A 19,167-nucleotide genomic window follows, 5' to 3' on the forward strand; every position below is an offset into this window, starting at 1 on the left:
CAATGTGTATTACTCATGTACAGTGAAAATTAATTGTCAACATGTATCCTTTTTTTTTTATTGTAGATGCGACGTCTGATCACTCGAGGTGAGTGGCAGTCAGACGCCCAAGAGACCATGAAGACTGGCTCGTCAATGAACAACAACGATGAAGAGAAATCCCGACAGTTGGAGAGAGAGAACCAGGAGCTCCAGAAGATCATTCAAGAAGTGAGACATCCTTACATTTGTAGTTATATGCAATCTTTTATGCTCTTTACTGAGTAACGTGGTTTGAAGCATATTGATGCTAGGTCGACTTTGCTACTAAATGCATGTCTGGATAATACCACAATGAAATGCACACAGCAGGTTTCATGCAAACTGGATATGTTTTGGTTGTCCAGGATACCTGTACTAATAAAGTAGCTCTGTACTAATTAATTTTAAAAAGTACTATACCGCTTTTTAAAAATACTGATCCTTTTTTTTTTCATGCGCCTGGTGTAGCGCATGTCACAAGTCAACACACGCACAGATTACTTGCAAGCAGAAACAGTGTAGAGAAAGAAGAGGGGTAGAATTGACATATTTTGGCTTTAAAACTAACGTTTAGGTGGAGCTATAAACATTGAAGCGCCTGCCCTGCAAGAGGTGCTTTAAAACATAGCTAGCTAGTAGCTAGCTAGTAACTAGCAAGTAGCTCTCAGCTAACGTCCATCCACACAGTGTTGTAGCTACTTTGAAATCAGTATTCCTCGCCTCCATGCCGACAAAAAAACTATGTTTCTTACAAATGTCATCCTTGCTGGATGCGTCACTACACATCATAGAAGGATACAATAGCTAACCGCTAACAGCAAGCTAGCGTTCCTGAATGTAAACAAATGGGTGGATCTATACAAATATCGACTTTAGCGAGCCGTATATAATCGACACTACAATGATTGCATCAATATTTTTTACTATCCCAAAATATTTTGTCTTTTCTTATTGTTTATAAACTCCGGAAATACGTCTCCGGACACAGGAGGATTTTAATAATGACCAATGTATGACCCTGTAGCTACTTGGTAGTGGATCCATACCCATATTTGTACCAGCCAAAACTTATGTAAAGTATCCAAACAACAGAAGAATAAGTGCCTCTTACATTTTAACATAAGTGTCAATAGAACATGTTACAACAGAAAGTAACCAGATATTAACGGCAAATGAACAAGTAGATTTATAATGCAGCCAACCATTTTCTACCACTTGTCCCTCATAATTTTGACAAAATAATACAATGAAAAATGACGCAATATGTTAGTGCATACGTCAGCAGTCAAATCAGGAGCCTTTTTTTACCGGTTTGCTTACTTACTACTAAACAAGTGGTCTCGTATGTTCACTTATTTAATGCCAAAATTGTTCTTTGATAGCAATAAAAACAGGTATGTTTAATGTAACATAAGATTTTTAGTTTTTAAAAAAAAAAGCCAATAATGGCATTTTTTCTGGTCCTCTTTATATTGAAAAGTATCGAAATACATTTTGGTACCGGTACTAAAATAATGGTATCAGGACAACACTAGTCCATTGTTTCCATTTTTTATGAATTAACTACTGTATTTTTCTGACTATAAACCGCACCAGTCTATAAGCCGCACCCACTAAATTTTTTACGAAAAACTTTTTTTTTTTCATTTATTACACTATAAGCCACAGTTATATAGCGGTGAAAATCAAAAACCCACATAGAAAGATTTTGTAAATATTTATATACATACCTTGAAGGTAGAAAAGCGCTATACAAGTATAACCCATTAATTGTTTCCAAACGGTGCCAGTATCATGGCAGTAAAACGGATGATCAAACAAATCAGAAAAGTCTGTGATGTTTTTATCCATTCTTTATGAGAAGAATAAGATGTTGTTCTTATTTGCATAAATTTAAGATGCTCACGGGATTCTTCCTTCTTGTACTTTTTATAAACACTTAACACTTTGAGTTTGAACAGTTTCTCAAATTGGATTTGATTTCTTTGCTTAATCCATTCCATAATTTAGCCGTCAGAGAAGAAAAATTCATAGATTAGCTGCACCTTTGTATAAACCGCAGGGTTCAAAGCTTGAAAAAAAAAGGTAGCGGCGTATAGTTCGGAAAATACGGTATTTAAAAAGATATTCTGAGCTCCCTTGGAACCATGTTAACATTTTTTTTTTTTTTTCTTTTTGTTACATCACAATGAGAGATACAAATACAATAATCAAGATGACTGCTAAATCCCAAATATATACCTAAATACGTAGACATATTGTATATTCATGGATGGTATGTTGAGTGCTGAATCATACGCCAATGCCATGTTGGATGTTGCAAGAGCGCATTGATAAAATGCTTCATGGAATTGTATCGACTGCTTTAGTGCAACCAGATTTCATCGGATTACCATTCACAAGTACAACTGCTAAACAATACTTTTGATTGTATTTGTCCGTTATAATATCATTTTACCAAAATAATTTACTGGGTTTTGTGTCTAATACTATGAAATCAGGTGCTTTTATGCTGTTGATTAGATAGATAGATAGATAGATAGATAGATAGATAGATAGATAGATAGATAGATAGATAGATAGATAGATAGATAGATAGATAGATAGATAGATAGATAGATAGATAGATAGATAGATAGATAGATAGATAGATAGATAGATAGATAGATAGATAGATAGTACTTTATTGATTCCTTCAGGAGAGTTCCCTCAGGAAAATAAAAATTATTGCAATAAAACATGTTTCCTATTTAACACACCATATTTTCCGGACCATAGGGCGCACCGGATTATAAAGCGCACTGCTGATGAAAAGTCTATTTGTGATCGTTTTTCATATATAAGGCGCACCGGATTATAGGGCGCATTAACACGCGAAGTCCCAGAGAAGGGTCAATTGACACTTTTACCTAGAAAACACACAAGAGGGTCATTTGACCCCTAGTCCCCTCTGTGGACACTCCTTTTGTTATGAAAATGTGGCTGTTAGTGGCACACGGCAGGGGGCCACTTGAGCCTGTGTGGGGGAGGGGACCTTACAGCTCAAGCTTTAGTTCTGAGGTAGGTTGTGTGTGTTTTTGCAAGGATCAACAGAATGAAGGGATCAACACTCTGACATTTATTGTTAAAAAAAATACAAAACAAAACATATTTACAAAGAATGAAAAAGCAACTGTTTTCCCAGTTTTGGTGTGGAGGGTTGTTGCAGAAGCAATTGTTATTTTTGTGTGCCAAAAATAGTTTTAAAAAAAAAATTTACAAAGAAAAAAGCATATTTACAAAGAATGAAAAACCATGTCCATGTAAACGTGACTGACATACATTTGAGCAGTCACTCACAATCCTGGCACTGCCATTGCTCCTTTCGGCATTTCCCACATGTATAATTTTTCTGTCTACCTAGACAAACTGCCCCTAACAGCCTCATTACCATAACAAAATGAGTGATTAGTGTATTCGGGAAAAGCGTCGGGCCAAATGACCCCTCTCTGGGTCTTCTAGGTAGACAGAAAAATGCTGGGACTTCTAGTGTTAAAGGAATTATATATTTATTTATTTTTTTCTAAATTGAAAACACTTCCTTGTGGTCTACATAACATGTAATGGTGGTTCTCTGGTCAAAATGTTGCATAGATTATGTTTTACAGATCATCTTCAAGCCGTTTTCTGACAGTCGCTTCAGAATACGCCGTTTTGTGGGCGGTCTTATTTACGTGGCTCACTTTGGCAGCGTCTTCTCCCCGTCATCTTTGTTGTAGCGGTGTAGCGTGCAAGGACGGGGGTGGAAGACGTGTCAAAAGATGGAGCTAACTGTTTTAATGACATTCAGACTTTACTTAAATCAATAACGGAGCAGCATCTCCTCATCCAGAAACAACAACAAGGCCGGAAATGTGTCCCGTGAAAAACCGTCCGACCGGAACTCTCGAATAACTAAAGTTCCTTGGGTGAATAATGTAAACTTACTACACCGGTATGTTTTATGCTTTCATGGCGAGTTTACTGACAGATATAAGTAAGAACTTTACACTACTTTATATTAGAAATGGCAACAGCGGAGGATGAATGTCCCATAACAAGAAGATAGAGAAAAAGAAGAAGCTTATCGACTACGGTGTTGGCACGGACTTCAAAGGCGGACGCGAGAAATTTTTCAAGATTCATGCAGATCCCAAATACAGAACAGCAGGTACCAGAAGGTAAGAAAAGTTGCTTTTGCATAATATTGCGAAACAAAACGCCAGATAATATGTCTTACCTTATACACACACCATAATAATACTCGTATGTTGAAGCACAGTACAATCCATCAAGCAGTGCGGCTTCATAGCTTTACCAAAGTTGTACTAAAACATTTTTATAGATTTTTGAGCGCCGCGTGTAATGTTCTATATTTTCAATGGAACATATAAAATGTTGCTGTTGTTTACTTGAGTCATATTGCAGTCATAGTGCAGTCCACACATATCTCTTATGTTTGACTGTCATCTACTGTTCACACTTATCATTACACCATGTACCAAATAAAATTGCTTCGAGGTCGGTAAGCAAAACCATAATTATTCCGTACATTAGGCGCACCGGGTTATAAGGCGCACTGTCGAGTTTTGAGGGAAAAAAAGGATTTTAAGTGTGCCTTATAGTCCAGAAAATACGGTAGTTGGCCTCAAATTAACTACTCTGATTGTTGTTTTGCTAATGTTCAGGATTATTTCCTATTGAATAAATAAATGTTCAGAGAAAAATTAAGATTGTTTTAATTTTTTTTTTCTTTTAATTACTCAAATGACATCAAATTATAAAGGAGAAATGTTTTACGCTGCTATGGAAAGAAAGAAGGAGAGGAAGAAAAAGCAAGAGAGAGTGAGAGAGTCAGACAAATAATTCTTCCCGAACTTTATAGCTTTTAGGAATGCAAGAGGAGGGAGGGTTTTGGGCAAAATGTCTTGCCTACTGGTCAAGGGAGAGAGAAAAAGATGGGCAAATAAACACACTGATTGTGGATCAGAATTTTTGGGCGAAGCATTGGATAAGGCCGTTAACAACATCAATCATAAAATGGTTAATACTTTTTTATAGCGCTTTTCTACATGCAAGGTACTCAAAGCGCTTTGACACTATTTTCACATTCACCCACTCACATTCACGACCCATCAAGAGCAAGGGGCAAGTTTCTTGCTCAAGGACACAGCGGACGGACAGCGGAAGCCAGGGATCAAACTAGGAACCCTCGGAATGCTGGCACGGCCGCTCTGTCAACCGAGCCACGCTGTCCCATTTGCGATGGAACCTTTTGACCAAAATACAAATAAATCAGCTATCGAGCAACGCCATAGCAGTCTTAATCCTATTCATGGAGAAGGTGGAAGTCTCGTGATATCCCCAATGTGCTACAAGAATGCATAGGAGTCATATAAATAGATTACTAAAATATTACATTTGCCATCACGCAAAGTTTTCATATACTCTGAGGTCACTCCCAAAACATATACAGTACGTGTATTGCCCAGGTATGTGCGCTCCACCTGACTGCATGAACAAAAGAACATCTGTACAAGAACCAAATTCTATTGTGAACCAACATAAAATCAGTGTTGCTTTGCTGTTGAGACAAGGAGAACCGTATCTACTCCTGCATTGGGAGGATGCTGATGATTAGTTGGCATGAAACAATCAGCAATAAGGCACTGTGGCAAAGTAAAAAGCAACAAGCACTAGCTTGACAGGAAAATCTTTACTTTAGACAATGTCCTCCTTAATTGTCCCTTTGTGAATCTACAGCAGGACGTGTGCCAGGACGGTTATATCCGTTGACTCACCCAGATGTAGTGTGTAAAAATGTAAGATGTGTGAAATTCACTTACTAACAAGGTCATTAATGCGCTGAGAAACTGTGGTTTGATGAATGCATGGTTTGCACAATTGGTCTGGCCTTAATTGTTGCCCAAAGAAATCCTGTGACTTATTTTTTCAAATGAGTGTGTTTGGTTTCTAAAATAACTACCCAGCTGTGAAGGTTTTATTGAGTTGCGCAACAGAACACACTGCGACAATTGGACTGTTCAGTTAATCTTTGAAGACGTTTTGGCTCAAGTTCGAGCAAGCTTCATCAGGTCATGCTCATAGACCTGGATAAGACAGATCTAGTCTAATCACTGGTGCCAAAACCCCAACAACTTATACTAAGTATAAATGTGTTGCTATTGCTTGAATTCCCTGAGAATACAACGACCTGAATGAATGATTGCACCCAACACACTGTGACGCGAGTAAATCCACCCAGTGCTTCCAATATTTTCATGTATTTGTGGCGGGTCGTTTAAAGTAAAATTAACGGCCAGCCACAAACAAACAAGGACACACACACACACACACACACACATATATATATATATATATATATATATATATATATATATATATATATATATATATATATATATATATATATATATATATATACAGTCGCGATAAAATTTTACATACACTTGTAAAGAACATAATGTCATGGCTGTCTTGAGTTTCCAATCATGTATAACTCTCATTTTTTTGTGATAGAGTGATTAGAGCACATACTTGTTGGTCACAAAAACCATTCATGAAGTTTGGTTCTTTTATGAATTTACTGAAAATGTGACCAAATCTGCTGGGTCAAAAGTATACGTACAGCAATGTTGATATTTGGTTACTTGTCCCATACAAACCCCGTTTCCATATGAGTTGGGAAATTGTGTTAGATGTAAATATGAACGGAATACAATGATTTGCAAATCATTTTCAACCCATATTCAGTTGAATATGCTACAAAGACAACATATTTGATGTTCAAATTGATCAACTTTTTTTTTTTGCAAATAATCATTAACTTTAGAATTTGATGCCAGCAACACGTGACAAAGAAGTTGGGAAAGGTGGCAATAAATACTGATAAAGTTGAGGAATGCTCATCAAAGACTTATTTGGAACATCCCACAGGTGAACAGGCAAATTGGGAACAGGTGGGTGCCATGATTGGGTATAAAAGTAGATTCCATGAAATGCTCAGTCATTCACAAACAAGGATGGGGGCGAAGGTCACCACTTTGTCAACAAATGCGTGAGCAAATTGTTGAACAATTTAAGAAAAACCTTTCTCAAGCAGCTATTGCAAGGAATTTAGGGATTTCATCATTTACGGTCCGTAATATCATCAAAGGGTTCAGAGAATCTGGAGAAATCACTGCACGTAAGCAGCTAAGCCCGTGACCTTCGATCCCTCAGGCTGTACTGCATCAACGAGCGACATCAGTGTGTAAAGGATATCACCACATGGGCTCAGGAACACTTCAGAAACCCACTGTCAGTAACTACAGTTGGTCGCTACATCTGTATGTGCAAGTTAAAACTCTCCTATGCAAGGCGAAAACCGTTTATCAACAACACCCAGAAACGCCGTCGGCTTCGCTGGGCCTGAGCTCATCTAAGATGGACTGATACAAAGTGGAAAAGTGTTCTGTGGTCTGACGAGTCCACATTTCAAATTGTTTTTGGAAACTGTGGACGTCCAAAGAGGAAAATAACCATCCGGATTGTTCTAGGCGCAAAGTTGAAAAGCCAGCATCTGTGATGGTATGGGGGGGTTTTAGTGCCCAAGACGTGGGTAACTTACACATCTGTGAAGGCGCCATTGATGCTGAAGGGTACATACAGGTTTTGGAGCAACATATGTTGCTATCCAAGCAACGTTACCATGGACGCCCCTGCTTATTTCAGCAAGACAATGCCAAGCCACGTGTTACATCAACATGGCTTCATAGTAAAAGAGTGCGGGTACTAGACTGGCCTGCCTGTAGGCCAGACCTGTCTCCCATTGAAAATGTGTGGCGCATTATGAAGCCTAAAATACCACAACGGAGACCCCCGGACTGTTGAACAACTTAAGCTGTACATCAAGCAAGAATGGGAAGGAATTCCACCTGAGAAGCTTAAAAAATGTGTCTCCTCAGTTCCCAAACGTTTACTGAGTGTTGTTAAAAGGAAAGGCCATGTAACACAGTGGTGAACATGCCCTTTCCCAACTACTTTGGCACGTGTTGCAGCCATGAAATTCTAAGTTAATTATTATTTGCAAAAAAAAATAAAGTTTATGAGTTTCAACATCAAATATCTTGTCTTTGTAGTGCATTCAATTGAATATGGGTTGAAAAGGATTTGCAAATCATTGTATTCCGTTTATATTTACATCTAACACAATTTCCCAACTCATATGGAAATGGGGTTTGTATATACAAACGTGTATATATATATACATATATATATATATATATATATATATATATATATATATATATATATATATATATATATATATATATATATATATATATATATATATATATATATATATGTGTGTGTGTGTATACATATAATGTTTGTGTGTGTGTGTGTGTGTGTGTGTGTGTGTGTGTGTGTGTATATAATCTGTATATATATATATATTTAAAATAATGTGTGTGTATATTGTATATATATATATATATAATTTGTGTGTATATATATATATATATATATATATATATAATGTGTGTGTATCTATATATACACTGTATATGTATATATATATATATATATTAGAGATGCGCGGATAGGCAATTATTTCATCCGCAACCGCATCACAAAAGTCGTCATCCACCCGCCATTCACCCGAACTAACATTTTATCAAAACCACAACCACCCGCCACCCACCCGTTGTTATATATCTAATATAGACGATGCAAGGCATTAGTGAGGTTAGAAAGCTTTTGCCTGTTAAAGAAAGGAGACTGATCCAATGCAGCAGAGACATTCAGTGTGTGCCACGCATTAATATCTCTTGGCCACGCATTAGAGGCTAAGAGATATTAATGCGTGATAATATTATTTATCATTATTATAATATTATTGTCATTTCCATTAAGAAAGTGTTGACTATTATTGTTATTTTTTTCCCCGGTCTTTGGTATTCCCTTTTTTAGTTTGTCGCGTACCACGTTTGCTGCCGGCGTTGCCAACTTTTTATTTTTTTCTTCTTCTGCTGTTGTGTTGTGTTGTGGTGTGCTGTGTCACGCCAAATTTCTTCCCCCTACAAAAACTCTCCCCCCCCCACCCACCCATTTACTTATGTGGTCATGTTTCCTCTTACGTCATTGACAGCGATCGATAGCACTTCGGCTTGACTGCCCGTCGCTGGAAGAATACTTCGTCTTTGACAGCTGCTGGAATCTGAAGAAATCGATTATTGTTTTTTTTTTGTACAGGCGCGAAACAGGACAGTCGCGTGCCGGTTAAGGACCCCCGGCAACTTTGTGCTTGTCTTGGACGCAGCCCCGGAAGTAAATGGGGGGGGGGGGGGGGGGGGTTTGTAGGGGGGAAGAAATTTGGCGTGACAGCTGCAGCAGTGCCTGATGAATAATTGCCTGTTTCAAAGAGTGCTGCTCGTTTTTCGTATGTGGGTAACAACATTTAACTATGTATATATATTTCCGAATTGGTTCAACCGCCACCCGCCCGAATCTATTTAAAATCTATTTTTTTCGTCATGCATCCGCCCGACCCGCGGACTCTGCGGTTGTGTCCGCAAACTGCACATCTCTAATACATATATATATAAATAATATAGTGTGTATATATGTGTGTATATGTATATATATATATATATATTTATGTGTATTTATGTGTATATATGTATGTATGTATGTATGTATTTACACTTCCAGTCCATGAGGGAATGAGCGACAGATAGCCACAGCTAAATGATAAACATACATAAATACACAGTCAGTGTAAATAGGTGTAGAGGAAACAAAAGGTCAAATAAGTGTTTCATGTGTTCCCTGACAGGACGTGTTTAGGGAGTTTCTAAGGAAATGTGTTGTTTCATTGTGTCTCCACAGAAAGAAGAACGTGTATCCGAGCTTAGGAACCAGCTCTCTGAGCGACAAGCCCTACGTTCAAGAAGAAGACCATCCACTGTCACCAATCAAAACCACAGCACCCCCGCACTCACCATCCCCCAGACCAACCCCAGAACTCTGGCCCATCCGCCAGGTTACCCTGCACCCACTTCTGATCTGCATGCGGTCCCTCCGTCTTTTGGCAACTCATCCAGCCTATACCAGCCTGACAACAAAATTGGCCGCAATAACTGTCATACCAGCCGGCTGCAGATGCTCTACAAGTGAAGTGAACTGAGGGGATGACTTCAAGCATGAGCGCTTTTATGACATTCATACTTGTGGATGGACAGAATAAGGTACAACACTTTTAAAAGATTGTTAAGTGAATATCTGGAGGGACAGTAGACATTAAAAAGAGATGTACATGCATTTGTTACAATTTTGCATCCGACATATGCTAATGATGTTGAAAAAATTACTGAAATTTGACTGTTTGCTGAGTTTACCTTTCTAAAAGGGCCCCTGTATTATTGACAACATTGGCACTTATATCATAAATCAGTATGTCTACAGGTAAAAATCCCCCCCAAAATGGACAAAGTAGTGATTTTAGTGTTACATTAGTGCTCTTCGAAGTGGAGGGGGTGACCCCAAAATGCAAGGATCAGCAGTTAGAAGTGTATTTAAGTCCAAATGTTCAAAAACACGAATAGAGTGCAGAAATAGAGTGCACAGAACAGCACAGGAGAAACTGTGCATGAAAAAAGGTAAGCTTAACAGAGAACATACAACAAAAGAAAATACCAAAACTATCATCACAAATACTTCTGACCGCAGGGATAAAACCCGAGTACTGGTATTTTTTGGTACCGGTTCCTAATTAGGCTGGTCCATGAGCACCGTGAAGATTCTGCACTAAGGAGACTGCTATCGGTAGGTTTTTATCCAGCTGATCGACATAATTGTGACATGCTGACACATTTAGTTCAGCTGCTGCTGCTACACATTAAAATCAGCTTTAGAGAACGACAAAGAAGAAAGCCACACCACACAAAAGTTTATAACACATCAATATTCCCGCCTCAAAAGTTCCCCAAAGTCACGCAAGCTGTTTCAGTTTGAAGTGAACGCACTTTACTCATGACGAGTCACAACCCCGTTTTATCAACCGTCCTCCTAGCGGTCCTTTAATCCACAAACCAATATCAATCCACTCAAAAAGTGAAAAATTGAGGTAATGTAATAATCCATAAAGTTGCTTTGAAGCAAGATAGCATCCGCTGTGACTGACTGGTCTCTGGTTGCTGTCTGACGTCAATCCATTGTGCCGCGTTTGCGTGTCATTAAACACATCTTGCTTAAATGTGTTTCAGTTAGGTCTGTCTCATAACTACAAACTGGACGATCTAGCATTATAATTGCTCACAGTCTTTTTATTTATATAATACGCACATACATCGGTAGCTGCCAACACTCAGTATGGCTTCCGGTCCGTCACTCAAATACGTACAGCACAAACACAAACAACAATTCATATTGTTACAAAGTGCACACCCACATAACATGCTAATTGATCGTATTGATTTATATTATTTATTATTTGCACATGAATGCCATATATGAATATTATTTCCAGCAGAGTGTAATTGTAATGAATAGACACACAGTGATGGATCTGTGTGGTCTTTACAAGATGACATAATTTCATTTCACAGTTTCCCACCTAGGTCTTCAGTGATGTCCGACTTCAATGGTTATCTCTTAAAATACCATAATTGATGTCACCACATGACCATTGCTAGAGAAATACTATACAGACACACATTTACGCACTGCTGGCCTTTGATTCACCTCAACAGTGTACAAAATTGGTTATTTTCTGGGGCATTTAAAAATCAATAAACACGCATCAGCAATTAAAACATATCTTATGTGGTACTGTCAAAATTAAAATTGCAAAAAACATATTAACCGTGAAAAAATTAAGAAATAAAATATTTGAACTCGCAATTTGTAGAACCCATTTGACGCCGTATAAGCCAGTGGTACTGCTCGTAGTCGGTTGACCCGGGCATTTCCCCATTTCATCGCCGGGATAGCTAAGCTAGCTTCCGGGGTTGGCCGACGTTGTCTCACAAGAGGTAGTTTCTCTTTAAATATCCTTCTTGAAATTGGCCTTGCAAATATATATCTGCCACCTAATCAACGTTTTGTTCTCTTTCTCTGTCGGTTAAAAAAGTGAGTCGGTGAAATCAGTGATTTCACTGCTACGGCACAACACTTCCTGCTTCCTTCTAAATTGCAACTTGTGATTGGATACTCACTTTGGAATGACAAGTGAGTATCTAATCAAAGTCTCTTTAACATGAAGCCAGCTAGAAGGCTTTACTGACAACAACTCGTGATCTGATTGGCTATCGCAATTATCTATCAACTGTATGTGTCCGTTCACTTACAGTGCACGGACGCTCGCATTGTTGCTTCTGAAGGCCCCGGGCAGATTTCGTACAGCATGGCAACATAAGCTACCTGAATTCTGATTGGATAAAAACTCTAATCTAAAAACAACAGCACTGGAAGGAACATAATATGACATGAAGAGAATATGAATACTTTTAGATATTTAGGGAAAGTAAATGAAAAATTACCTTTATCTTTAATTGTGATAATGATTTCTCGTTATGTTAGGCCAGCAGAGAAGGACTTGCTGGCCCTGACGGCACACCACTGGCATTTCACCTTGCACTGCACACACAGACTTGTTTAAGACTTAAAAAAAACAGGTGTTGATAAAAGACTTCCCTGCTGTGAGGTGTTACAGTACATCATGTTGGAGGTGTTACAGTACATCATGTTGGAGGTGTTACTGTACATCATGTTGGAGGTGTTCAACCTCTTGTGCTGATAGAAATGCTAGTTAAAATGTTTTTTTTTTCTTCAGTTTTACGCAGTTGGCATTCGTATTTGTTGCATTACTGCCACCTTCAGTTTCATTTTTTAATTACATTACAGTCTCTCCTTGAGTCCAGTATTATTTAAAAACTCCCATATTATCTTCCATCCAGGTTCAGTGTCTGCAAGATTTATCAGGCTCTTCAGCGCCCCATCAAGTCCCAAAACTTTTAGTTTGGCCGTCATAGTCTGTCTTTTTATGTTATGCTTAGTAAATTCTATAATAACATATTCTACTGTTTCTAATACTCTACATTGTACACAGAGTCCTATAGGGTGTTTCCCATTTAAAAACAAATTTTCATTCAAATAACTATGACCAATCCTAATTCTGCTCATTATCACTTGGTGTTTTCTTACATTACCTCTCCATCTTGCAATCCGGATATGGTTCTGAACAGAAAATGAATGCCTTCCTATTTCATTGCTTTCTTAATTTATTTACCACAGCTTACTGGCCCTCTGTCCATTTATGATTTTGCCTTCCCTCGTAGATAACTTAATACTTACATCAATCTCATCTTTACTGGTTGCTGTTTTTGCAGGCCTACCCACACTGCTTGGTGCCTCGTCTGAACTGCTTTGACTTAGATTACCATAGTAACTAGTATATCATGCAAAAGCGCAGATTCCAACCATTGAAATACTTAGTATAGTTCAAGACTTACAGTAATTTGAAAACATCACTGCACATCATAGTGGCAGCCACAGTTTTGGTCTTAAAGATCTAAAAAAATTATGTGGGAATGTCCAAAGGGCCAGATTAAAAAGCTTAACGGGCTGCATGCGGCCCCCGGGCCTTAATTTTCCCAGGTCTGCTAGAAGGCATCTCATCAAATTCAGAACAGCTTTAAATGTATTAATCACACATTTAATTTGTACTCTCCATGTCAATCTGTGGTCAAAATGCACCCCTGAGAAACAAAATGTTTCCACAGTTTCAAGACTAGTACCATATAGGCTTAGATAAAAATTTCTAATTTTCCTTAGAGTAAAGTACATAACTTTAGACTTTTCAATAGAAAACATAAAACCTCATTTCATACCCCACTCTTCAACAAAGCAAATACCTTCTTGCATGTTTTGGGTAATATACTCAACATTGCATCCTCTTTTCTATAAGGCTCTGTCATCTGCAAACAATGATTTCCCAATTTAAACTGGACTATTCACAAATATATCATTGATCATAATAGAAAACAAGGTTGACATTCTCCACAACATGACACTGCAACACACAGCTCCAACCAAAACTTGAATGGATCGACACTTCAAAAAATCTCTGACCCAATTAAAATGTTTCCCCCAATACCCATAACATCAAGTTATTAATCATCAAACCGTCTCTCTAAAGCATATCGTATACTTTCTACACATCAAAGAATACCGCACATACTGACTCTTTAATAACTTGAGCTCTTCTATTATCATCTTCTAGACACACAACTGGATCCATACTTGGTCTGCCTTTTCCAAACCCACTCTGATATGGAGCAAACATACCCCTACTCTCTAATATGTAAAGAAGTCTCACTTTGACCATACGCTCCATAATCTAACAAATGTTTGACGTCAGGGCTATTGTTCTCTAACATCCTGGTTTACTGACATCTTTCCCTGGATTACATATTTGGAACTATGCATGCTTTTTTCCAGGTCGTGGGCAAAGATCCTATAGCCCAGACCTGGGCATTGTACGGCCCGCGGGCCGCATCCGGCCCTTTGCGCATCCCTGTCCGGCCCGCGTGAGGCCAATCATAAATTACAAAATAAATTTCAAAAAGTATCTATGTCGAGTGTGCAATACAACGGTGCTGCTTTTGTTTTGAAAAGCGTTATTTGTATTACTTCCGTGTGGACGTATGCGCGTGTGCGATTGTGAGTGAATTGAACGGCGCAATTACAAATTACAAAATAAAGTTTAAAAAACGTCTATGTCGTGCGCGCAATACAACTGTGCTGCTTTTATTTTGAAATGTGTTATTTATGCCGTATGTCCGGGGGGAACCTGTGAGTGAAGGTGCAAAGAGACAAGTGAGGAGATGCTAAAAAAAGAAAAGTTGATGACGAATGGCGTGTTTTGGACTGGCAAGTATTTCTTTACATAAATTAATGGTAAAGCCGTGTGCTTAATGTGTGGTACACAGCTTGCTGTGTTTAAAGAATATCATGTTAATCGCCACTACACGAAGAAACACGAGGGAAAATACCGGAATGTGTCTGATGAAGCGCGCGCAAGGGAGGCTGATGCGTTGATGGTAAAACTGCAAACCCAACAAGGACTTTGTGCCATATTTCACACCCCCAGAGATGCAGCCGTCAGGACAAGTTTCGTCATTTCTCACAAAAGCGCCAGAAAAAGTAAGGCGTTTTCTGACGGAGAGTTTATTAAGGAGTGCTTATTGGACTTTGTTGCGCTGATAATGCCCGGAGACTTGGACTGTTTTTCGCTAACTTTGGATGAGAGCTCAGATGCAGTCAATTAAAGAGACAACCACAGGTAATGACTTGCTCACAGAGGTAAATGCGTGTTGGGACAAGCTGGCAGGTGTGACAATCCAATCCACTTTATTTATATAGCACATTTAAACAACAAAATGTTTCCAAAGTGCTGCACAACAATATTAAAAACAATATTCAAATATTATCCTTAGCTCCACCAATGACTGAATAAAAAGAAAAAACAATTACATATAAAACCAATATAAAAAACAATATAAAATAAATATGATTAAAAACTATTTTTAACAACAGATGGTTGTCCAAATCTGATGGGGGAAAATGTTGGATAATGCAGGATAAAGTGACCATCAAAAGCAATCTGCTTTTGTATAAAGTTAAGTTAGGTTAAATTAAATTATTATTATTATTATTAATTATTATTATTATTATCATCATTATTATTTATCTTACGGTATATCAAAAATAATATTGAGCAAAATTTAATTGAAATATTGTCGTGTGGCCCTCCAGCAGTGCTCGGGTTGCTTATGCGGCCCCCGGTGAAAATTAATTGCCCACCCCTGCTATAGCCCATACCTTATTAATTAGACACAAAACTTTTTGAGGCACCCATCGCTCAGATGTTTCATCATGCTATACGTTACTTCATCAATTCCCAGGGCAGTCTGTTTTGTCTTGTTCATTGCATATATCAATTCCTCTAATGCAAAAGGAGCATTATCGGGTCCATCAAAAGCAGGCCTTGTTTTTCTTGCTCATTCAAATTATCATAACTGTGAACCTTAACAAAAGTCTCTGTCAACAATTCAGCCTTTCATTTATCATTCACTGCAGTCACTCTTCCATAACTGAGAACAGGAAGGACCCAATTTCTACTATTTCTACCCATCTTTTTAGTAACATCCCATACTTGTGTAATATTAATTTTGCTCCCAATAGAATCACAATATCCTCTCCAATATTCCCTTTTACTTGTCTTATCGTTCTCCTGACCACAGCCTGCGCTAGCTTATACTGAATCAGATGCTAAAAAATTGTGTCCTTTTAACAAATGTATATGCTTTGTTCCTACTTTAGTAGCTACCTTGCAGGCCTCCTTTCACCACGGTACATTGTTTTTTTACAAAACCCAAAACCAGTGAAGTTGGCACGTTGTGTAAGTCGTAAATAAAAACTGAATACAATGATTTGCAAATCCTTTTCAACTTATATTCAATTGAATACACTGCAAAGACAAGATACTTAACATTCAAGCCCATGATTGGTTATAAAAGCAGCTTCCATGAAATGCTTAGTCATTCACAAACAAGGATGGGGCGAGGGTCACCACTTTGTGAACAAATGCGTGAGCAAATTGTCCAACAGTTTAAGAACAACATTTCTCAACGAGCTATTGCAAGGAATTTAGGGATTTCACCATCTACGGTGCGTAATATCATCAAAAGGTTCAGAGAATCTGGAGAAATCACTGCACGTGAACGGCAAGGCTGAAAACCAACATTAAATCCCGGTGACATTCGATATCTCAGGCGGTACTGCATCAAAAAGCTACATCAGTGTGTAAAGGATATCACCACATGGTCTCAGGAACACTTCAGAAAACCCATGTCAGTAACTACAGTTCATAGCTACATCTGTAAGTGCAAGTTAAAACTCTACTACGCAAAGCCACACCCAGAAACGCCGCTGGCTTCGCTAGGCCCGAGCTCATCTGAGATGGACTGATGCAAAGTGGAAAGGTGTTCTGTTCTGTGTAGGGGTGTAACGGTACATGTATTTGTATTGAACCGTTTCGGTACGGGGGTTCCGGTTCGGTTCGGAGGTGTACTGAACGAATTTCCACACGGACATATTAATTACGGCACTGATGTTGGGGGGACAGGAGGTCCCTGTCATGGAAACAACAAAGTACCTGGGTTACCACCTCGATCAAAACCTGACTGGAGATGTGCACATCGAGAAGGCAATAAAAACCGCCTCCAAGCGGCTGCACTACCTCACAGTCATGGCGAGACATGGACTACCTGCAGACGACCTTGTTACCATCTACACCACTCTCATCAGGCCGTGTCTGGAATATAGCTCAGTGCTCTTAGTGGGCTGCTCCAAAAAACAACAGGCCGAGCTAGAGCGAGTCCAGAAACGTGCCCGTAAAATCATTACGAGGAGAGCTGGAAACATTTTACAACCCCTACCATCACTCCAGACCAGGAGAGAGGAGGCTGCAGTGAAGCTGGTCAGGGATATGCATGATGAGCAACACCGTCTGCATGACCTGCTACCTCCAACACGAGGCAGCCGCACTGCCAGGACATTGAGGAACCAACATAAGCTGGCTGAACCCGAGCCCAAAGCCAAGACAAAGAGACTTAAAAACTCTACCCTGCATACTGCAATTAAACTGTATAGACACTATCTAATTAAATAAGTAATACAGTCATATACCAGAAAGCTAATAGTTTCCATGCTGCTGTTGCCCTGAAAATGTTTTTTTATATAAAATACTGTCTGTTCTTTTCATTATTTTTTTTTGTTTGTTTGATATTCATTGTAAAGTTCAGCTGTTTTTTCAGTGGGGCCCTGGCTCCACTGCAAGCATGAATTAATAAAGTCAAGTCATATACAGGTATAAAAATTTTGAGTTAGGGTTGCGTGTATTTTCAATGTACGTTCAGGGTTAAGAAGGGGTTAAAAACAAAACAAATTGTGTGAGCAGCAGCATTCGTGAGGGAGGGACAGAGAGAGCGAGAGAGTTATGATAAACGCGCATGTGTCGCCAGGCTCTGCTTTTTATCCATAGATTTATCAGATTTAATTTTTTATTATCTATAGCAGGGGTATCAAAAGTGTGCCCCGGAGGCCATTTGCGGCCCACAGCTAATGTTTTAAAGGCCCACGGCACATTCTAAAAACACTATTAAAATAAACAAAAACATAACAAAAGTGAAATAAAAAAGCTTAAAGGTTAAATGTAATTTAGAAAAAGTTGCAATGTTGACTAATAATACAAAGCTGTTTTTTTTCTTTCAAACTGTCATTGCTCAAAACATAATATTGAATCAAAATCAATGTTATTATGAATTATTGACCTATCTAAGGTTCCGATTACTTCACATCAAATATTGCACTAAGAAAAATATTTTTGGTGGAAGATTTTGCAAATTTGGTAAATAAATAACCCAAAAATGTATATTTTGTTGTTTTCTTACTGTACCGAAAATGAACCGAACCGTGACCTCTAAACCGAGGTATGTACCGAACCGAAATTTTTGTGTACCGTTACACCCCTAGTTCTGTGGTCTAACGAGTCCACATTTCAAATTGTTTTTAGAAACTGGACGTTGTGTCCTCCAGACCAAAGAGGAAAAGAACCATATGTTGTGCCTGTTATAGGCGCAAAGTTCAAAAGCCAACATCTGTGATGGTATGGGGGTGTATTAGTGCCCAAAGCTTGGGTAACTTACACATCTGTGACGGCACCATTAATGCTGAAAGTTACATACAGGTTTTGGAGCAACAAATGTTGCCATCCAAGCTACGTCTTTTTCATGGACGCCCCTGCTTATTTCAGCAAGGCAATGCCAAGCCACATTCTGCACGTGTCACAACAGCGTGGCTTCATAGTAAAAGAGTGCGGGTACTAGACTGGCCTGCCTGCAGTCCAGCCCTGTCTCCCATTGAAAATGTGTGGTGCACTGTGAAGCGTCAAATACCACAATGGAGAGCCTGGACTGTTGAACAACTTAAGCTGTACATCAAGCAAGAATGGGAAATAATTCCACCTGAAAAGCTTGAAAAAATGGTCTCCTCAATTCC

The 19,167-nt window shown here is 38.6% G+C and overlaps 1 pseudogene; it reads left to right on the forward strand.

The window, feature by feature from the left end:
- LOC133656400 (gamma-aminobutyric acid type B receptor subunit 1-like) overlaps positions 1-13,080 on the forward strand; it is a 182,550-nt pseudogene extending 169,470 nt beyond the window's left edge.
- Positions 13,081-19,167: the final 6,087 nt, after the last annotated feature.

Source organism: Entelurus aequoreus, linkage group LG08 (assembly GCF_033978785.1).
Source record: "Entelurus aequoreus isolate RoL-2023_Sb linkage group LG08, RoL_Eaeq_v1.1, whole genome shotgun sequence".
Classification (NCBI taxonomy): domain Eukaryota; kingdom Metazoa; phylum Chordata; class Actinopteri; order Syngnathiformes; family Syngnathidae; genus Entelurus; species Entelurus aequoreus.